Source organism: Perognathus longimembris, chromosome 8 (assembly GCF_023159225.1).
Source record: "Perognathus longimembris pacificus isolate PPM17 chromosome 8, ASM2315922v1, whole genome shotgun sequence".
In the NCBI taxonomy this organism is placed as follows: domain Eukaryota; kingdom Metazoa; phylum Chordata; class Mammalia; order Rodentia; family Heteromyidae; genus Perognathus; species Perognathus longimembris.
This window is the reverse complement of record NC_063168.1, coordinates 51239155-51262826: the sequence shown is the minus strand read 5'-3', so window position 1 is coordinate 51262826 and position 23672 is coordinate 51239155. Positions and strand designations below refer to the sequence as shown.

The 23672-nt window shown below is 37.1% G+C and overlaps 1 protein-coding gene and 1 long non-coding RNA gene across 10 annotated transcripts in view; both read right to left on the bottom strand.

Annotated features, from left to right (window-relative positions):
• Positions 1–23672, bottom strand: part of Slc8a1 (solute carrier family 8 member A1) — a 343885-nt gene that overhangs the window by 189554 nt on the left and 130659 nt on the right. The window lies entirely within an intron of this gene.
• Positions 695–22147, bottom strand: LOC125356524. Its single transcript, XR_007211919.1, has 3 exons — positions 21983–22147; positions 16652–16656; positions 695–705 (listed from the first exon to the last, which is right to left on the bottom strand). It is a non-coding gene; the product is annotated as an uncharacterized LOC125356524 (long non-coding RNA).

Here is a 23672-nt window from a genome sequence, read left to right as displayed (position 1 = left end):
CTAAGGAGAAAAAGGAAGGGAAGTGGGAGGCAGAAGGGAAAGGAAGCTCTGAATTCAACAACAACAATAACAAAGAGACAAATTTCTATACGATGAAATTCAGTAAAACTACTAATGGTGATTCTTGCTTGAGATTACATTGCAATTGTCTTCGGTAATTGGATTTTCTGCTTCTATAAATGTCCTGATAAGCCCTAAGGTAGTACCAAACATACTACAGAAATTCAATAAAATGCTGCAGTACTTGCACATATCTTTGACTCAAAATGTTTGAGAACATGAAAAATATTGGGATGCACTATATTATAAACATAAATATTAAATGAAAAAAAAAACAAAAAGGAATGAAAATGGAAGTGATGAAGGTATGGGCAGGTGGGAATTTTAGGTAAAAATATTGAAACTAAATTTATTTCTTTATATCTCCTGAGGGGCAATAGAATGTTATATAGGTTATAGTGACAGGTCAATTGGAAAGATCATTTAAGAAGTTGATGTTTTTAACTAACAGCACTGCTATGGTTACACTGGACAGTACCAAAATCTCATAGAACGAACTTCAAGGTATAGTGCCATCAACTTGAACGTCACACCTTAAATGAAGGAGACCACTGAGTTTTTAGTATACTCAAGAGATTTACAGATCAATTGCTAATATGAACAAAACTGAACTATAATTGTGTATTCAGGAACTTTGACTCTGTACTAAATAGGCAAATCAACTTAAAATTCAGTAAATGCAGAAGTGGAGCTGTGTCTCAAGTGGTAGAGCACTAGCCTTGAGCTGAAGAGCTCAGGGACAGCACCCAGGCCCTGAGTTCAAGCCCCATGACCAACAAAAACAAAACAACAACAACAAAATTCAGTAAATGCTATAAACATGTCCACCGAGATTAACAATAACAGTAGTATGCATGGTTCCAGTCATACTCCCAAATTACTCCATGAGGTTGAACCTTTGAGACAACATTTTAATTATGAAAACTATGCAGATATTGGTCTAAGGAAATTTTATTTCTTTCTCTGAAAGACACACTCTACAAAAAAAGAAAGTGAGAAGTATTTCAACACAAACTTGGAGAACACCTGGTTAAAAAGGAAGGCAAGAACTGCATAGTGTAGACGCTAAAGAATTCTGTTTAATTATGTATTTCCGGTATCCTTTCCATACCATCTTCTTATGTCTATCACCTCTCAGCATCCTTATGAATGTCAGTGACATGCCAGCACTGGGGTAGGGTGCAGAGATGCAGGCCCCAGAGAGTTCACTGTCTTAAGCTGGGGAAAGGTATATGTGCAGTGGCTCTATCAAAGATATTTCAGGAAAACAAAGGGAGAGATGGTAAAGGGAAGCTTCCAGTATAAAGCAATTTCTATCTCCTGTGACAATTTTATGAAACAGGCTCTGCTGATTCCACAAAATATTTGGGGATTAACTCACAATTTTTTTTTACAGTGTTGAGGACTGATTCTATGCCAATGTATATATGAGGGGAAATCAGTCCAGATTTGTAGATTTTATATCCAACCCTCTCCCTGACCCCACAGACATGGACTGAAAGGAATAAGATACCAGTTCACTCCATGCAACAGTGGTTTTGGCTCTTAGAAGGTTCATCCTTGAATAAGACATTCAGATCCACTATTTATTGTAATATAAACTATTAGAGAGAAAAAATGCCTGGGAGAAATTCACACAAGCATCTGCTGAGAATAACCAGTTTCATAAAACAATATTTAAATACTGAAAGGGACACTGCCCAGGTATAGTGCCTTATGCATGCAGGTTTAAAATGGTGAGGTCAGGTTTTTCCAGAAAGCATTTATTCATAGTTTTTGGTTAGGTATGTACTAGGACAAAATTTCAGACTGATTGACCCCAAGAATAATTCAACCTGATGCTCGAACTAGTAAGGCATCTGTCTCCCCTGACATCCACATTTCAAACAAAACCCAAGTCAGGAGGAATAAACTCTTGGGAACTCTAGGAGCCATATTTGGTCTTTTATTTGCATGTTCATTTTCAAAAAGAGAAAGGATGTTCCATTCCAGGCCATGGAATTTCAAGCTATGTTCCTTATTTCCTTTGAATAATCCCTGCTGAGTATGCTAACAGGCTGTCCCCCCTCACTTTACAAATCCTGTTTGTGCCCCTACAGTTTGGAAGCTCTCATTGGTAAACCTGGATTGCTCGGGTTCTGTAACGATGGAAGTGAAGGACAGATGTGTTATACTGCATCTCCTTTGGTCACCGTGCACAGAGAGACATTTCCACTTTGGGTCTTAATGTTCTCTTTTCTGACCCCTTACCTCCTCTCCCACACCTACCTCATCAGTAGCATGTGTGTTTAATAAGTGTCCATGTAAAATATTAAAGGTGCATCATAAATTATACATCTGTAAAACATATTTTATCTCCTAATTAAGATTCATGTAAGTAAAAGAGTCCAAGGAGAATGTCAAGAGAAAAAATGTTTCACTCTGTTAAGAACATAAAAGATGCTAGCTCTCAATTCTGAAAAGGACAAGACAGCTGATTTACAGTGATGTCCATCAGTGAATTTTTTAAAAAAGGAAAAGAAAAAGAAAGAACTCTGCATTTAAGTGTCTCTCTCAGTCAAGATGCTTTAGCATGATCAGAAAATCTGCATTTGGAAATCTGTGAGGCTGATGTAGTTCTGCAACTGTATTGTTCAGAACTGAATTCCAAATCAGTTAATGACTCAGGCAGTTTGGCCCTCCATCTCTACATCTGAGTTGTGTTAGTGTCTCTTACTATACTCTGGAACCTGTGAATCAGGTGAGTGACAAGAGAGCTGAGTATTCCCTTTCCCAAGTTTATCATTCTGTTGTTTACAGTTGTCGACCACAGACTTCAGCAAAAAGAATTTCTGGATGGGTGGCCCAAGGCTCAGTGTTGTACAGAGCACTGCTTTATGAACACAGCACCATTCCTCTGAGGATATGGCTGCCTGCAGACTACTTTTTATTTTGTCAGCCATGGGGCTTGAACTCTGGGCCTGGGCATTGTCTCTGAGCTTTTCCGCTTAGGGCCAGAGCTCTACCACTTGAGCCACTTCTGGTTTTCTGGTGGTTAATTGGAGATAAGAGTCTCACAGACTTTCTTTCCCCGGGCTGGCTTTGAATCATGATCCTCAGATCTCAGCCTCCTGAGTAGCTAGGTTTTACAGGTGTGAGCCACCAGTTGCAGGCATTCTTCAAACTTATTTTGACCCTTCCTGGGAGGTAAGCAAGCTTGAGTCAATGTTTTACTCTATTCCATAAGAACATTTTCTTGGATGGAATTTACAAGTCTAGCTTTTCAAGTACAGTCCCCCAAATGGAATGTAGAATACAGGAAAGCAGGGAGAGGGGAAAAAGTCTGGGGGCCAAACAGAGAAGAATGACCTGCATGGCTAAATTGTTTTGTCTGTACCCAGTGTTAAGGCACCAAAATTTACAGAGAATAAACTAAAGGAAGAAAAAAGCATTGTGTACTTCCATGGTCTTTCAAGTTTGGAATCATTTTAAGTTGTGCAATAATCTGAGCATATTTTCAAAGAGCATCTGTCTGTGTTCCGCTAAGTTTGTCTGATTTTTATTCCCCTGAGTAATCATCTCACATACAAGCAAGCTAGGGATGAAAATAAACGTTTCATTTTCTGTTTCCCACATCCCCTTTTGTATGTACATCAAAGTATAGCATGCAACAGAAACACATCCACAGCACCAAGATAGTAGATAGCATTTTACAAAGACAGTTGGGTAGGCTAGATTCAAATGCTGACTTTGCTAGTTACCAGCTATTTGAAATATGGCAACTTTTGCTTTAAAAGACTGGTTCATTCATTGACTCATTCACTAAACACTTCTGTGGGTTTCCTTACTTTTTTTTTCTTTTTAGAATGCTCACAATATGTCAGAAACTGTTACACATATTATATAGCCAACGGACAAGACAGATTTTCTGATCCCACAGAATAACTTCACAGAAGAAGACAGTGAACCCATGTAGGGGAGAGGAGAGAGGAGAGGCAGGGAGATTGGAGAAGAGGGACGAGGAGAAGAAAGAGGAGGAAATGGAGGAAGAGGAAAAAGTATGTAATGAGAATAGAAAATGGACTATGGAGAATGTAATGTTTTAACTTAATGAGCAGTGAAGGTCACTTTGATATTTAAGCAGGAAGATGAATGAAATGTGAAACTATCTGAAGAATTTAACAGGAGTAAGTGATGCAAAAGGCCAGAGGCAGAAATGAGCCTGGCCTTTTCAGAGACCAGGATGGCCTTTGTGGCAAAAACAAGTGAGAAAGGGAGAGGGGAAACAAATATAATTTAAAGACATCACCAAAAGCAAGATAAGGTGGCAGAAAGACAATGTGGTGGGTAGAAAAAGGCTTAAGTGCACATGAGGTGTTCTGAATTCTAGCTAGATTCCCATCAGCAGAAATCTGCAGACCAAGTTTTCTAATCTCTCTGAGGCAACAACTACCTCCTCTAAAGTGACGGTGTGAGCTCCTTACAGTTCAGTGTTTTATTGGACTTGAGAATTTCTACAGGAGATAATTGAGATTACAAAAGGAAAATAATAGCCCTTCTATTTCTTCAAAGTACCCAACTATTGCTGAGGACCCCAAATTCAAACTAGTGCATTTAATTTAAAAAAATGTTTCTTCCAGTTTTGAAATCATTAACTTCAAGAAGACGAAAAGGTTTGTGTACAAGAAAAATCCTGCAGATAGAAGGCATTTCTATCAAACAATATGCCATTCTCCCTGGTCACTATCTTAGAAATTGGGTTGGGCTAGGGTTGGGGATATGATTAGAATTATTAGAGATGGGTCTTTTAGAAAAGACAAATATTGTCATATTTTCAATATCAGAATTATGTGTTTCTCAAGACCTTAATGTACAAATCAAAATAGCTCAAAGGAAGAGGGAGAAAAAATATGAGATAAAATATGAATTAGGTTACTCTCATCTTTTCGCTGAGGTGAATATTAATAGCAGTCGATACTGCTATTAACATAGAACACCAAATATATATTAACATAGAACACCAAAATAATGAACATAGCTTCTGGAGATCATTAAGGTTAGAGATCATGAGGAGATAGATGGAGATCATGAGGTTAGAATTCTGGGCTATGTTCTAAACCACATATTTTTCTTCAATCTATAGCTTTGCCACCATTTTTCATTGGTTAATTTTACTTTTTCCCCCTCTCACTGTAATATTTGTGTTTATACTGCACACACCATGTTCAGAAGAGTTTAAAATCCATGTTATCCAAGTAATCTTAAATTCTCTTGAAGCAATAATGTCGTCTATTTTTAATATGCATGTATGTGTTTACAAGAGCCCCCTCCCTCAACACGACCACCCCATGCATACTCGCCAGCAAATAAATAAAAGGCATGGCTGTAGGTGTACTCTACATGTAAATATGCATAACAATCATTCACCATATGTATTGTTTAAGCAAAAATGCATCTTATTTGCAGAGCTTAAAGATGTTATAATTGATGAAGTCACACAAAACAACTAGTATTTCAGTAATCTGTGGAGTACGAGCTATCATTTTTAGAGTATGCATAATGAGCCAGGATGGCTTGTAGCTAGTTTATAGCAAATATCTCTATTCCTCAAGTCATCCCAAACAAGATATTATTTCTCTGACCACTTTCTAGACAATAAAATTTGAGTTTATGAGATAATGTAATCTGTCAACATGCATAGGCAAATGTGTGATAAAGCTGAATGGTAATGTAGGCCTAAGGAACCCCTTCCAACCAATGCCCTTGTTCCACAGGATTGAGTATTATTGTATTATTACATATAATATAATACATATTATCACATAGGATTGAGTTTTATTGTAATAATATTTATTACAGTATGAAAATTTAAACAATCTGTGAATGGGATTTCACACTGTACTTTGTAACAGAGTTTATAACATTCTTGTTAGTTAATTATATCAGGATCCATGTGTTATCTAGGTAGATAAGAGAATAAATCTGAATTTTACTTCTGCCCAGAACAGATATCCAAACTCTCATTGAGTGACTAAATTATGAAGAGATGATATATGATCCTTGATTGTCTCACCTGTCAATTCTCTAGCTCCCTGGTGAAGAATGAGCATAAATGATGGTGATTGAAGATAATGTATAGAATGGGAAATCCTGAAGGAAGGTAGGACAAATGTATTGGTCACAGAGGTTTATCATACCACTTCCACATCTATGGTGACTTACTTAGTTGCTGCAACCTTACTGGAGTGCCCTAAATTCCAAATATAGTCTCTGCTTATAGCAATACATTACATTTGGATAGGTCTGTATTCAACAAAAGGATAGAAAAATATTGCACTCAGTTACCATGGGAACAGCATAAGCACCCACAAAGTAGGATTCATAGACACTAAAATCTGTCCCTTCCTTATTCTTTAAGAGTAAACTGTTCATTTTTTCAGTCAAATGGAATTGCTTGAATTTTTAAAAACTTATCCTTTCCTTCTTAAATACTACAGACAACATCATTTTATTACAGCAAATACCTTGAAACAAAACATAGCACCTATCAGAAGAAACATGACAATCAAAGCATCCGAAATTCAACTATGGGAGAGATACTGTTGGTTCCCCTTTCTCATTTAAATGAAAGAAAAATGAGGATGGGAGGAGGGAGAGCTCCACATATTAGGATCAGTGGATTAAAGCTAACTCTGAATATTCCAGGTTGTGGAGAAAGTTGAAAGAGTTATTATAATAGTAACTTACCAGAACACAATCCTATTTATAATAGATTCAAATCAAGAAGTCCGATGAGTCCTTTCTGGACATTCCCACACATCTTGTAAAATAAGGTATAAATGTGTTCATAAATAATTCATGAAGTTTATCCAAAAGAGGCAAAGAGCTAACATCATAAAAGGTAAAAAAAAGGTTTTAAAGCATACATTGTTGAAGTCCATCTAACTGATAACTATAAATAGCAATTATGATAAGTTGTTCATTGAGTTGATGTAAGTAGATAAAAGAGTTGTATTTACACTGTTTGTTGTGGGTTATTCTTTTAAATTTACTCAGAATTTCACAGAAAAGAAATCTGTACATGTATTGAAATTTGAATACAGAGCATCATACAAGAAAATTCAATTTAAGAACAACTGCTCATTTAGGGAATTAAAGTACCAGAAGTTAAGTTTAACCCAGGAAAGGACTTTATCTTTGAAATGCTGTTCCACAAAGGCTTCCTCATGCTTTGCCATGTGAGTCCACCCATCAGGGAATGGAGCTTCTAGGATTTACCCAAATGATGGTTGAGTTCTCTTTCTATAGAACATTTGGGAATTCCAAGAAGCCCATGAGTCATCACAACTCATTACCAAAAATGGGTGTGGAATTTAATTTCCTAGAGATTAGAAAGAACACAACACACATCCTCAGTCTCTAAAACTCATGATGTAATTTTGGGCTTTGGATAAAGAATGGCTCAAATGACCTTTTAAGGTAAGTTCTATGGGTACTTGGGCTGTAAGCCGCCAAAATTTGGACTCATCAGCAACTTTTGAAAAATAATACGGATTCAGTCACATTTTAGCTGCAGGAAAATGAATGTGTTCATGCTATTAGGCTGCCTTAGGAAGTGGAAGGCTGCTTTATATGAACACCAAAATTATGTTATTAAAAATACAAACCTAGGTCTGTCTGTTGGATCCAGGTATGCAGGTCCCCATTTTCACACAAGTCTACGTCAAGTGAGAGCCTTGTGGCTTACTTAGTCTAAGTATAAGAAACTAGGTATAAAGTTCGTTAATAGAAATGCCCCATCTCTGCTTTATTTTTAAGGCCTTATCTTTTACTTCCCGACGGTGAGGTCCTAAAGCCACACTTCTGTGTTCTCTTCTGGCTCACTCCTTCTTCAACTATGATTTCCAGATATCACCCATGAAATTATTTGAAGAAGAAGAGAGTAGGTTGTTTTCAGAACTGGCTTAAAGGTTATTTTTTTTTTCTTTTTGATGAGGACTCTCTCAGGAACTTTGTCTTGTCTGTCAAAAATTTCCCTTTCCAATATTTGTGCTTTCTGTCATATAGCTGTGTCTGTGAGTTTCCTTAGGGGCCAACTCTTGACAGATAGAGAAAAATGAAGTGAAGAGAGCATTCCTTCTACATCTGCTTATGCCCATGACCCCAGTCCCATCTCAAGTCGCTCAGTCTCAAAAGCCTGTCCTCATCTGTGGTTCTTTCCTATGCTTCATAGGCTTTCATTCAGGAAAACAGCCTTAATCCATTATTAAACAGTTTCCATCTTTACCTCCTTCCTTCCCAGCCTCCCTATGACATCACTAACATCAAGGATTGTCAGGTAAGTCTTTTACTAACTTCAAGATTTAGTATGAGTTAGAGAACACTCCTTGTTCTGAAAATTGAGAAGAATCAGAAGAATCTCTAGCCATAACAAACTGTGATCTTGTTATAACTCTAGGCCTGAGGATTATGAGACAACTAAAAGGTATGAACACAAATGTAGCATTCTCCCTTACCACTACCCTCCTGACTCCCCACTGGCTTTTCCAAAGGCCCCTTCTGGGAAACTCTAGTGCCATTTTCCATTTCCTAATCCATACGTCTCTGATGGTGGTAAATGGCTCCAGCACAGGCACTACACCACCATCTGCACACCTTTTGAGGGAAGGGAGGCATCAAAATAGAAGCAATGACCTCATCATTGTGAACTCTTTTCTTGACTTTGTGAAGGAAATGGCAAGTAGGTATTTAATATGCATGTCATCTCCCTCACAAAGCAACCAGTTCATATGTGGTGGGGCAATTAAAAACAATGAAAAATTAAATAATGGTGCACAAGTCATTTATTTCATTAGCATGCAGAAGTTTTTACAGGTCAGAGTCCCAGAAAAGGAGTTGCTAGATAAATGAACCTGTAGTCCTACTGAATAGGCTCAGATCTCCCTCCAGAAGGGTTTTACTGCTCTTTACAACCCCTAGGGTTGTATGAGAGAGTTTGTTTTCTCCCACCTCTCAAACAGAGAGAGATATCAAGCTGTTGGGTGAATGAGAAATGGTTCTCACTGCAATTTGAGTGGACATTATTGTGAGTTTGTCATATGTTGAGTGCCATTTGTATTTACTCTTAAATTTCTGCCTTTGGCAGAGGCATTTTTGTCATCAAAAGCACTATGGCCTTAACCTTCAAGTCACACTCTGCGAGCAGCCTATTCATCAACATACCCATCAGCTTTGTACAAGGACAAAGATGCTTACACATGTTCTGAAAATGAATGGGGATAGATGTGACAGATGTGCCAGAAAAGTAACTAAGAAAGCTCCATACTTCTCATGGTTATTGGTTACAAGTTTTGCAGAAGCTGAGTAAAGTGTGTGAAAATGGCTCTCCAGAGAATAGTAAAGAGAGACTGCCCATTCTGTAAATTTATATCTTGTGTTATATGGGATATACCTTGGATGATTTGTTTCTCCTCCTAATATGTGATATTCACAATCCAGTAAGTGGTGCACATCTCAAAAAATGAGAGAGAAACGGAGCAGAGAGAGAGGGGGCCAGAGAGGGTGTGTGTATCAAGAAGTCCTGATAGTGATCATCAATGTGGTTCTGAGTCTGCTAAACATCGCACTGTATAAAAGTGTTAGTGTTTACTTTGTATCAACATGTGGAATACTGAAGACTCCAACGGCATACACCTTCCATGTAAGATTTTCTGTAGAAATATTCTTAGAAACTTTTCTGCTGAGCATGGCACAGAGAAATTGTAGACGTAATAAAATTTTTTGCTGATGACTAATATCAGTACTTCTTGAGAAAAGTGTTTTGGTTTGCTAATATGAACGTAAAGTACTGGATTAAACAAAGATAAGCTCTAGTATTTTAAGAACTCTCAAAGCCTTTATCAGGAGGAACAACTCATCCATGCCTTCCACTATAATTAGGCATCAGGTTCCTTTTCTCCCCTCACTCCAAAGCAGTCAAGGGTCCAGCATTGTGGTAATAATAGATCATACTGATAAAGGAGAGAAAGCATCTCGTAGGTGAACCAGAGGAAGTAAAAAGCTGACAACCCCTATTATATTCTTAGTTCAGCCTGCTGGTCTCTAGGGGGAAGGGATATCTAAGACCACTGTCCATATTTGCTTTGGCCTAGGAGGTGGGCCATGCTGAGGATGACATTCAAGAGGTCTTGGTTTTGGTTCAGCTAGTGGCTTTCTTGGTCCAGCTGGTGGATTTCTTGGTCCATCGAAATGGTACTATCAAGGACAATTCTATGATGCCAAGGGAAACAGCCTGAGAAAGATGCAGGCGTTCTCTCAGGACACACCATCCATTTCTTTGCACTAATTTCCATTCTTCCCACAGACACAGCACCTACCATCTGATTGGCTGTCCTGAGCATTTGGATCCATAAGGGTTTACCAAAGGGCCAGGTCACTGAAGTGAGCTGAGCTAGAATTGTGCTTACTTTAGTTTTGGTATGTGTACAAATAAACATCTCTTGATTGTTCTATCTAAACATCAGCATAGACTGAACCAGCAGTCTCAATAATTGTGCTTCTTTGGATTTGCTTTTCTTGAATCTTATGCCATTTTGTAACAGCAGATTCTGATCTGTCGATATTACTAGGTTATTAACATTTCATTAGATTCTATAGATCTACAAAGTGGCATTTGGTGAAAAAGACTGATGCTCCGCTTTGCGCTTTCTCGAATTTAGTCACAAACAGGCATTGTGCCTTCAGTACACCAGGCACACAGCTGCGGGTGAGAGGCACAAAGATATTGATGGCTGTGCACATTTTGTCTGATGCTCTGCCATGCTTCACTCTTCCAGAAAGCCTTCCTGAGCTTCCCTTCACCTCTGTCTGGAATGTATATTCCACCCATCCATCCCCAGTCCCAAAGATCTCATATGTCTATAGATAAACTACACTTCATTCATATACCACATGCCTTCTTCCCTCCTTTAGACACCCCCAATTGATCCTTGATTAAAGCCTCCAACTCTTTAATTTCCATCTCTTTAGCATCTGTTGCAGCAACTAATCCATAGAAAAGGATTCAGATTTCTTTATTTTTTTCTTTCTTTTGGATTCAGATTCAGACTCATTAAATCAGTGTATGAAGAAACATTTCCTGTTCTCAAAGACCACGTCAATTTTAGTTCAGTATTCTAAGCTACTTATCATTTTCAAATGCACTATGCTGCCTTTATAAAAGCTGAATTGATATCTAAGTTATTTTGGGATCATGAGAACATAGTCAAGTGTACATTTTTCAAAGAGAATCTGGGTACTATTAAAGGCTCTGATTCGGGTCTCATACTTGGTCATGATCCTGTAAAGAGAAGAATGGCTCAAAGGTGAAGCAAGATACAATGAGTGCTGAGAGAGAGAGACACAGTTACATTGTACTGTGCTTGAAGCACTTCCTTTTTGGGCTGTCTGCTCTCACTGCTTAACACCTTCAACATACCTTGTTAACAGACAAGAAGCAATGTCAGGCAAGAGTAGTCATGTTTCTAGCTCAATTACAGAAAAACAAACCGTACATCTCCTTAAACCACAAGCATAAAAACCTATGGTAAATGCCATGTCTTCTCTGCTTCTTGTCACCAATCATCTTGTCCATTGTTGTAAACAATGATACTCAAAAAGTACTCAGAAAATAATGACAATCACCACACTGAGTATTCCAGTTATGCCTATACAACCTAGCAATGAGAAGTTTTATGAATATGAGGAATTTGAAGTGAGAGGCTCATAAAAGTAACTTCCTAATTCACTGGAGCCGGGAAGTATACTTTTATAAGCAGATACTCTCAAGAATAGTATTCTAAAAAATACATAAATCTACATTAAGAAAGACATAAATAACAATACTTCTGCCCTTACTATAGAAGAGAAGTAACCTTTTTTGCATTAGTAAGCAGTATACACAATGCCGAGTTGTCATGATGGGGTGCTAGCCAAATAATCTCAAGGGCCAGGGGTTTGGCTGGCATTTGTATGGTGCACATCGGCTTCTTAAGGAAAAGTCCACTTATTGGTCCAGTCTCTTTCCTCCTCTCCTTTGCCTCCCAACCACAGAGCATTTTAAAGCTACTAAGAAGATAGATCTTTGTTTTGCAGTTGCATGGTTCCTCGCTGCTGCCAGATATATAATCCTGATGTGTGTGTATAAAAGGAAATGCATCCCATTATTTTTCTTCATGAACAGTAAACAACATATGCAAGTGAACCAGAAAAAGAATGAAAACCAAAACAGGCTAGTGGAGTCTAGCCTTCATCCCTGTTATGAATGAGGAAACTGGAGGAGGGCCGAGAAAGAATTCATCCATCCATTCATTCATTATTCATGGCAGTAAATTTTTGTGTCTGTAGGTTTCTTTTAAAAATTTCTTAAAATGTCTATAATTTTTAAAATTAATATCTGGGCAGAGCATTAAAAAAGAAGAACTTAGCACCTTGTACCTAAATTTAAATGGATCCTTAAAAAAAATTGGGCTCATAGAGGTATCTATAGCGTTTATACAGTATACTTTCATAGACATCCGGACAGCTAAAAAAAAAACAACAAAAAAAAACCCAGCAGTATACTTTTACTAAAGGAAATACATATATCAGAAATTTCCCAAGTTCTGATTTTCTTCCTCATTGAAGCATCAAAGAAAGAACAAGGGAACTCAAGCAGGAAAATCCCATTTAAGACCTGGCCCTATTTCACTGTATTTATTCTTTTTATTTTGTAAAATTCAAACTGAAGATCAACTGAATTATTTTATGAAATAACCATTTGGTTCAGGCAACAGAATTCTTACAATGGCCCTGGTCTTGTGCTATGTAGGAACATAAGATTGACCCCAATGTGCACCAGAGTTGACCCTACTTTCAGGATTTTCTTTGTTAGGCAGCCAGAAGCTGATACAGTAACTACACTAATAAATTTATAATGACATATTGAAGTTCAGACTCTAAGGGAGGGGCATGCTTCTATAAGCTTGACAAAGCATCCAGACAAAGACAGGGCACAGGAAAGGCTTTACTTACAAGTGGCACTATTTGTCTAAGAGATAAAGGAAAAAATGCTGGGTTAAAAGGTGATGATGGATGGGTATGGAATGGCTTTAGGACAGAAGAAAGCCCAGGCAGGGTTTAGGAGGAATGGAAAGTAAAGAAAATCAATGTGATTGTAAAGCTGTGAGGAGGCAGGACAGACCTGACATTGACGCTCAAGGTTGATGGGGAATGCCTACTTCATTGATAGCAGTGTTAGTTGAATTATAAACCAGCTCAAAATGAAATTGGTCATAATTTTGAAATATACACTTTCTTTTTTTTTAAGTTTTTATTATAAAACTGATGTACAGAGAGGTTACAGTTTCATACGTTAGGCATTGGATACATTTCTTGTACTGTTTGTTACCTTGTCCCTCATACCCCCTTCCCCCCTCCCCCTTTTCCCCCCTGAGGTGTTCAGTTCACTTACACCAAAGAGTTTTGCAAGTATTGCTTTTGTTGTTGTTTCTCCTATTTTACCCTTTGTCTCTCAATTTTGGTATTCCCTTTGAATTTCCTAATTCTAATACCAGTACACACTGTTTCCCATACACTCAGATAAGATTACAGAGATAGTGTAGATACAATCACAAGAAGGTGATACACGAACATCATCAATAGTAGAAACTACAGATACACATGGGATGTTGAAAGTGGTTACAACTCTCATATAACAATCATTTCCTTAAAATGGAGTTCATTTCACTTAGTATCATCTTATGTGATCATAAGGGTATAGCTATTGGGCTCTTGTGATCCTCTGCTGTGACTTGCCTAAACCTGTGCTAATTATTCCCAATAAGGGAGACCATAGAGTCCATGTTTCTTTGGGTCTGGCTCACTTCACTTAGTATAATTTTTTCCAAGTCCTTCCATTTCCTTACAAATGGGGCAATGTCATTCTTTCTGATAGAGGCATAAAATTCCATTGTGTAGAAATATACACTTTCTTTTGAAGAATCTATAAGAAAATAACTCTGATTAGCAATTTAGTGATTACCTGTTGATTATGTTGGACTAATAGATTGGATACACTGTGTTTATAAAAACAAATTACAAATTCAATGTTATACGCTTATATTTTTAAAGGTAGTTCCTAGAAAATGTAAAGTTCCATACATGGCTCCTATTATATTCTTATTAGATAGTCCATGGAGAGCCTTACTAAGTCTGAATGAGGGCTTTTTAGCCTAAGCACAATGGGAATATCAGTATGTTTTATACACAGAGGTGTGATGGCCCCACTCCAGTTTCTGTGTAGAGAAAATCTAAAGGCTTCTAGAGAATATGCAAGGTAAGTGACTGTGTGGAGTGTTAGGCCAGCCAAGAGATCTCATGTCAGCTTAGTTAAAGTCAAGATGAGGAAAGTGGACAGCTCCCAGAGACACTTAGGTAAGAACATCAGCAGTAGACCCAGGACTGGATTACATATGCTCTGAGAACCTCCAAGGAGACAGAAGTTTTTTTTCTTTTTTTTTTTTATCCTGCACTGTTGAGTACTGAGGAAATAAAGCCTCCACCTGAAATGTATAGACACATACAGAATTCCTATACTAGAAGTATGATTTCAGTGAGGTGGGAACAGAAAATAAACATCCAAGTCGTGCTTTACATAGCATAAAATACTGCTACTGCTATTTTTGCCTTAAGGTGGGTTTCATGGAAACTCAGGTTCTAACATCACTTTCATAAAGTATTTCCTAGCTCACACATTAAATGTGTTTTAAGCAGAATCAAACTTGCATCAACAGGAACATGTGAGCAAGAGCCTGAGGAAGGCATCTTTTAGGGAGAAAATTGAAGGGAAGTAGTATTTGTTTAGTGTTCTTTGCTCTGTGCCAGGACCTTTACAAGTTTAACACGTTTAATTCTCCCAAGACCTTGATGAAGTCACATTATCTTCATTTCACAGCAAAGTACATTGAGGCTTCAAAAAAATTAAAAAGTCGATTTAAGCTCCATGAATATAGAGAACATTTTGATGGCATTTCCCCAAACCCCTCTGTTGCCCAACACCACTGCCTGAGGGAATGGGATGGATAAACAAAGGTTATACAGCTCATGAGATGTAGAGTTAAGCAGCAATCCTGTTGTATCTTGACTCAAGTATATGGTACAAAGTTGGAGTATTTGAAAAAAAAAACAGAAGAGGGATGGCCTATATATTTATATGTGGTTAGGTTAACAGATATTTATATAAGAGCTCTTTATGGGTGACAGATGGCTATCCTGCGCCTCACTGAATAATAAGAATAGTTAACATTTCCTGAGAACTTACTGTGTGTCAGACACTATTCTAAGCACTTTGCGTACATTATTTATGCTCCACTCTCACCGACAGAGCAGATCACACCAATTTTCTCATTTTTCCCAAACTAAAAGGCTTGCCCACTGCAGCATGGCTGTAGAGGCATGAAATCTAAAGAACTGACATCTAGAATCCACATCATTTTATTTGTAACTGTGAGACTGAGCCCATGACTAAGCCACAACCTTAGCTCATGAAAAGATCTTTCCAAAAATGAGTACAACTGGTCCCTTTCTGCCATTGGCTCAGCCACCTCTCTTGGGGCACAACAGTGTGATGGTTTGTTAGAGCACCCAGTTTGTGAATCAAAGTAACAATTCAAGGTTAAACTAGAGAGTCAGGCACATAGTATACTAGACAGGGTAAAGTGAACAGGAAAATAGCTGTGGATCTCACTGAATGAAGACATATTAATCCTGGACCTTTAAATATCCGCTGCGAGGAAGCTATTGTTTTGCTTACGATAGCATCGGGTAGAGCAGGGAAAAGAGATGAGGCCAGAGGCTTAGGAAGTTGAAGATTTTGAAGCAGCAGAAACTATCTCTGTAGGATGTTAACAATGAGTTCAAGAGACTCTTGTTCACTAAATGGAGCTTAATGCTTAAGACACTCTCTGAGCATACTAGGGATGAAGTGCTTGCTAGCAATTCAGATAATGAAATGGTTATGATCAACCAAATAGGCATTTTGTATGTGCTGGTTACTTCAAGTGTCATATTACAATTTTTTTCTTGATTCTATGATGTCTCAGAGGGCTCTGCTTTGCAACAACTGTTGGGAAAATGTGGGTCTATATATCAACACTTTACTTTCTCTTGATGTGTTAAAAGTTTTCATACACATTTTTAGTATAGTCCTTGCAGGATATAACTTTCCTCCCTTCCCTCTTTTGTCCATCCCTCCTTTTCTCTTATCTCTTCCTCCCTTCCCTCCTTCCTTCTTTCCTTCTTTTCCCTTTTATACTTCCTTATGAAATAATGCTTTAAAAATATCTCAGAATATTCAGGACCTGTAGTTTGATATAAAGGGACCTCATCTTACACCTCATCAAGATGATCTGAGGTGCAATTGAGACCTCATTACAAGAGGGTCTCATTTATATGAAGTCTCGTTGCATGTAGAGGGAGAACAGCAAAATGGCTCTCTGCTTAATGCTGTAATCTGAAGTCAATGGGAATAATAGAAGTATACAAAATGCCCTTTGTGCTGTCACAAATGGACAAGGGAAACTTTCTGCACAGAAACATAACCTTGTTTTTGCTGTGATAGAATTTAGGACACTATATTTTAAATGGTTGTCTAATGTTTAGTCTCTTCTGCTATCCTATGAACTCAAGTAATAAATGGCATTTCTAGAATCCAACACAGATTGGTGTAGTAATTAGCACACAGTTGAATGAATGTATGCATTCCATCCCTTGTCCTGCATATGACACAATATTCTTTGTTATGGCTGACTAATACTCTACATTTTCTTCATCCACTGACTGATCGATAGGCACCTAGGCTGATTCCTTATCTTGGCTAATATGAAGAGTGCTGCTTTAAACACAGATGTACAAGTATTTTTGACTACATATTGACTCATATTCCTTTGGAATATAACAGGTAGTTCTATCTGAGGTTTTTTAAGAAACCACCATATTAATTTCCACAGTTCTCTCTACTCATTTACATTCTGATCAACAAAATATAAGGGTCTATTTTCCTCATAACATCCTTGCCAGCATTTGTTCTTGTTTTCTTGATTGCCATTCTGATTGGAGTGAGACACAATGTCAAAAATGATTTGGTTTCCATTTCTCTTATGAGTAAAGATGTTAAACATTTCATTATTTTTATTGATCCATTATGCTTCTGAGAATTGTCTACCCATTTTCCTACTTAATAATTAGCAACTTGTTTTTTAGTGCTTAATTTTAAGAACTCTGTAGTTTTAGATCGTAATATATATGTATATATATATTAATCATTTCTACTCACTAATTAGGCTATTTGTTTTTAAGTGTTTAATTTTTGGAACTCTGTGTAGTTTTGGTTAGTAATCATTAATTTGGTGAATAACCAGCACAGAATTTTCTCACAAGATACAGGTTTACTTCTGATTTTGGTAATTATGTCCTTTGCTTTTTATTTTTTTTCTTTATTGTCAAAGTGTGATACAGAGAGGTTACAGGTTCATATGAAAGGCAGTGAATACATTTCTTGTTCTACTTGTTACCTCCTCGCTCATTTCCCCCCTCCCACCTCCCCCTTCCCCTCTCCCACCAACAGTTGTGCAGTTGGTTTACACCAAGTGGTTTCTAAGTGTTGCTTTTTGAATGGTTTGTCTTTTTGTTCTTTGTCTCTCGATTTTGGTATCCCCTCTCCCTTCCACAGTATAGACAATATCCAGGGTATTCGGATGTAATACAGTGGTAACAAGGGTACAGCCACAGGAAGGGAGTACAAGAGAAACAAAACTAGACAAACCACTCAGTCAAACAAATAGACAAGGAAAAAGAGAAAAAAAGGAGTATGAGTTCACATGGTATGTTGAGAATAATTATGACAGTGGTATAACTCTTGTTTCTGTAACGTGGAGTTTCGTATCGTGGAGTCACTTGGCATCTTCTTATGTGGTCATATGGATGTTGCTATTGGGGTATTTTGGTCTTCTACCATGACTAGCCTATTCCTGTACTAGCTATTCCCTATGAGGGACACCATAGGGTTTACATTTCTTTGGGTCTGGGTCACTTCACTTAAAATGCTTGCCTCCTTTGCTTTTTAATTGGATGCAACTTGTTCTTTTTTTTTTTTTTTTGGCCAGTCCTGGGCCTTGGACTCAGGGCCTGAGCACTGTCCCTGGCTTCTTCCCGCTCAAGGCTAGCACTCTGCCACTTGAGCCACAGCGCCCCTCCTGGCCGTTTTCCATATATGTGGTGCTGGGGAATAGAACCGAGAGCTTCATGTGTAGGAGGCAAGCGCTCTTGCCACTAGGCCATATTCCCAGCCCGCAACTTGTTCTTTATTTTCTAAGCAATGGGGGTTCTAGTCGGAAAGTGTTACCTATGCCTATATTTCCAAAAGCCTCTCTATTTTTACTTCTAACAGTTTGGTCTTATGTTAAGATCTTTATTCCACTTGGAATTGCTTTTTGTACAATGTAAGAGATAGGGAGTCTATTGTCTATTGTCAGTTTTCTACAATGACTATCCAATTTACCCCTAAAGATCTACTTACTCCACAAAAGTATATAAGAAAGGTAGGCTTACAACAGCAGGAACAAACAGCAATTCTACAGCCCTATTTGGAGCAATATAAAAGAAAGGCTAACCCCTGTAAATTCCTTATTGCTGGTTCTTAGAGATCTTAAAAAGAAATTATTTATTTCCTCCATTGAATTAGAGCCCAAATTGATCATCTCTAAATCACACTTATGCCAGCCACACATTATCACCTCTGAAAATTCTTATATAAATAGAAAATGAATAAGTATCTAAGGGATTGCAAGTTAGAAGCAGTTTCTATAGTTTTGCTTAGAATTATATTTCTCAACCCTATCAGATATGACTCCATTTGTTACGCTTTATAATATTCTTCATTATTTCAAAATGAGAATATCTGGGGCTGGGGATATGGCCTAGTGGCAAGAGTGCTTGCCTCCTATACATGAGGCCCTGGGTTTGATTCCCCAGCACCACATATACAGAAAATGGCCAGAAGTGGCGCTGTGGCTCAAGTCGCAGAGTGCTAGCCTTGAGCAAAAAGAAGCCAGGGACAGTGCTCAGGTTCTGAGTCCAAGCCCCAGGACTGGTCAAAAATAAAAAAATAAATAAAAATAAAAAAACAAAATGAGAATATCTAGATAATCAAACTTATTCACACGCCTTATTAAAGTTGAATGTATACATACAATGCATAGATTTTCATGTGAAGGGAAATCGGTTATTTATATCTTCTTATAATGTATAAGCTTTGCTATAAGAAAAAAGATTGTAGGCATTCTAATAGGCATTAGAAAATAAATAGCATGTGTGTTTGTGTGTGTGTGCATGTGCATGCTCACATGCATATGTATGGATCTCCTCACATCCTCCAAAAACTAATCCCCACAAAAAAATGATTTGGTGAGAAATGACAGGCCAGATTTGCTTTGTGTCTGAAAACGTAAACAGGTAAACTGAAGACTGTAGAATACATTTTAGACAAATTACCAACTGTCAAAGGGAAGAAAGAATTTATCATTATGTCACTGTTTATAATAGGTAGTAAATACAAGATATTTTCAAATGCTACACAAGTGGACAGTTAAATACAAATAATACATTAATAAAACTGTATAACTTCATATGACAGCTGTAACTGCAGATCAATAGAAGTGTGTGGTCTTAGTGATTCAAATAGTACCCTGGTTTTGCCTTGGGTAATATGATTTCCCAAAATTATAAACAATTCTTAATAAAGTCATAAGGCACATGGAGTACAATCTTCTCTTGATTTACATAGTGACTCCATTCCTCAAATGTAGAAGTTAAATTCTATGGTCTGATAATTATAACCTGAATTTTTACTTATATGACTTTCTTGGGAAAGACTCAAAAGTGACCTAGAACTCAAAGAAATATTTTGTAAATTATTACTCTCTCCTACAGTGCTTTTTATTTATTTTTATTTTTTTCAAATAAATATCCTTTATTAAAGAAAAAAAGGAATATTGTTAAGCACCAAAACTGTATGTTGTTACATTGCATGTACAATAAGAGAAAGGTGATTGCAATACTTGGTGTACAAGTACTTAACTCTGAAGTCATGAAGTGTAAAAACATGAAATACAAAGCAATACAATAATTACAATGCAGAAAAGTTGCACTAAAGAGCAAAAGGCAACAGTCAAAACAATTATTGGAGATTTCGTAGTATTGCTATAAATGCTTATTTAGTAGTTTTCTTTTTATTTTTAATACTTTAGAATGTTAATTGAGCATACTGAAGTATTGCAAATTTGCAAGAGCTGGCATTTACAATACACTGTATATACTGTCCTTTTAATGTAGTGGTGGTAAAAGCAACCTTAAAAGCCACGCACAATGTGCTAATGTTTTGTTTCTCTACCTTTACAATACTGCACAAAAGCTAGTAAATGGGGAATCAGTTTGTCATTATAATTTTCATTCACCCAGAATGGCTACAAGAAAAAAAAAGTCAGTTTCATTAGCCCTAATGGACTTTTATTCATGCAAAATGATTTGCAGCCTTCCGTTTTTCATTAACTACATATTATGGTTTCATATTTGGCAATAACATACAGTACAATGAGAAATTCAGTGAGCCAATGTGAATTGTGTCAAAGTCAAGGAAACCAGAAGTCACTGTAGGGATGGCATCATCTACCCCTCTTGGTTCACACAAAGGGGTAATGCCACTTTGTGATTATGGAGACTTCTTAAAAATTAGTACTGGGGAAAGTTGGGAAAACTCTTTCATATTTAACCACAGAACATACATGCAAGTAAAAAAAAAGCCCAATTCCTGTTAAAACTGAACTATATATGACCAATACCCATCTTTTTTTCTTCATCTAAACATCACTTTTCAAGCATTTTTCCTCCCTATCCTTAGCTCCCCAAAACTAAGCCCTTATTGTTGTACCTAGATTTACAAAAAACAAAACAACAAAAAACCCACACAAAACAAACTTCCTCTCATCTTCAAAACCCAACTACATTGAGACTGAGTGTAAAATACCGCCTCTCCCCAACTCTTAATATGTCAGCCTCAAGAGGTATTTTCTATACATGCACTCCCAGTGGCTTGAATGTGCTTGTGTTGTAAAAGGTGGGAAACATAAATTTGAAATATGATCAAGTACATTATGTAAGTGCCAAGTTATCTGTTTCCTACAGGCAAGACAGACAATTTTAGGAGAAACACATCTTTGGAATAACTCAGTGGGCAAACATTAAATGTACACACATGCACACACACACACACACACACACACACACACACACACACAAACACCCACACAGAATTTAGACTCTCTCCCACCTTTAAAACGCCTCTGTTTCCATACATGATAGTTTAGGCAATATTATAAATTCATTTTGTAGGAAAACCTTTTAAATTACACTATATATTCATCATAGGATAAAAAAATACTACTGCTTCATTTTACAAAGCAATTGAGCAAACATTCTTAATGTGCTTTAACTAAAGAAAACTTTGCAGCGAAGTCCAAAGATTACTACTGAGTTGGTCAGTAGCACTAAATAAATGCAGTGTGCTCAACAGTAAGGTGCTGCTACTTTCTTACGCCTCTTCCATCTCAAGTGCATCTCTAACACTAGGATAAAAGCATTAGAGGCGAAATAAAATTGTTTAAATGCACATTTACTTTATAATATTTCTTTCCAGTGCAAGAATTTGGTGAAACTAAAAGTTTCTGCTCTATCAAATGGCTACATTTTAACAAGGTATCTGCAAAAAAATTTGAAATGTTTTACAGTTGTTTGATGTCTGTTGTTTGTTTTTAAATAATCTGGTAAGAAATCTTGACTCCTTGATAGGGCTTTTATCAGGACCCAAAAGTACATTAATTGGTAATACATAGCATGGCCACCTTATGTCATAAAATGTTACATTACAGAGCATACTTTAGCATTTGTAGACCCTGAGAATTAAACTCTTAAAATTGTGGAACACAAGCTAGTGGGGGCAGCGTCCTGCCTGTAAGATAGGGTCGGTATACCAGTCATGCCTTTATTTTTATATATATATATTTTTTTTATTATCAAACTGAATTATAGAGAGGTTACAGTTTCATACATTAGGCATTGGATACATTTCTTGTACTGTTTGTTACCTGGTCCCTCATTCCCCCCTCCCCCCTTTCCCTTTCCCTTCCCCCCCATGAGTTGTTCAGTTGTTCAAGACAAACAACTACAGTCATGCCTTTAGTCTTACACATTCCATAGGACTTTTGAAATTATATTCACTAAATAAGTTAAATACATGATTTTGGCCTTAAAAAATCTTTTTAAAAAGAAATTTGGTCTTCCCCCATTTGTTATTTAAGGATTGTGCACTAAATATCGGAAGCCAACCTACAGTGCTTTTTAATCTAGCATTCTAGTTCCCACACAATGAGTTTTCACTGTCACCTCTCAGTCACTCCAACAACCAGAAGAATCCTCTACAAATATCCAGAATCACATCCCTGTCACAAAGAGCTTTGGCTTTCATTCCAAACTACAAGTTCAGGACACTTCTGGATCAGACTTGTACTCCTGAACTATGAGGGACTTAGAGGATCATTACACTGGCAAAGGTACAATATTCATGGAATGATTTGGTTCCATGTTAATAAAGTAGAGAGACACGAGGCTCTATTGATAGCCATGAACAAAGTCAAACATTCGACATGCTTGCTTATTCTTTGGGATTTAAACTTAAAATTTAGCAACAAGACAAAAAAATGAACTGATGACACAATATACCTCCTTTCTCTGTCCACCCTTAGGGACCATTAAAGAGATGAGGGTGGATAATTGCAGCTAAAGTTTACTGAATCACTTATCTTGTGCCACAAACAGGCTAAGTGCTTTGAATGCAAGTCAGCTGCCAGTAGTCCTCTGAATTTCTTTGTGGAGTACTTGTGGAGATTAGAGATGAGCCATGAGAACTAACATGGCACATGTTACATGGCTAAAAAGACAAAAGCCATTACTGTTAAACTCCAAAATACCCGGAAGCATTAACTAAAAAAGAAGGTTGTATCATCATCTGTTGTTCAGTGGTTATTTATTCATACCATGGAAAATACATTTGTTAAAATATGCATGGAAACAAACTCATCAGAGAAGGAGACCTCCCTCCATTTTATATCTCTATAGCAAGGAATGGTACATTGGTCAGGGTTGGAATACAACCAGGTGTTATTAGGACTGGGGCTGTGCCTGTGGCAGCAAACATCGCTTTGAGTTTAAGCCCTCAGTTATAATATGCAATGTTTTTTTAAGGTTGATTGATTTTGGGAAGTCAGATTATTTGCCTGGCCAGTAAGGCAAGAATTTTCCAAGAGAGATTGATGGGTTGATTAAACTGATTGATTGATTGATTGATTTGTAGCATGTACATGAGTGCTTACAAGTTTGAGGAGAGAAAAAAAATGGAAGCACAGTATGCTTGGTTTGAAAAAAAATGACTAGAATTTCTCTGGATTTTTTTCATTACATTATCTCTGTATCTATAGAAAAAAAGACAGTTTCTATAAGAAAATATT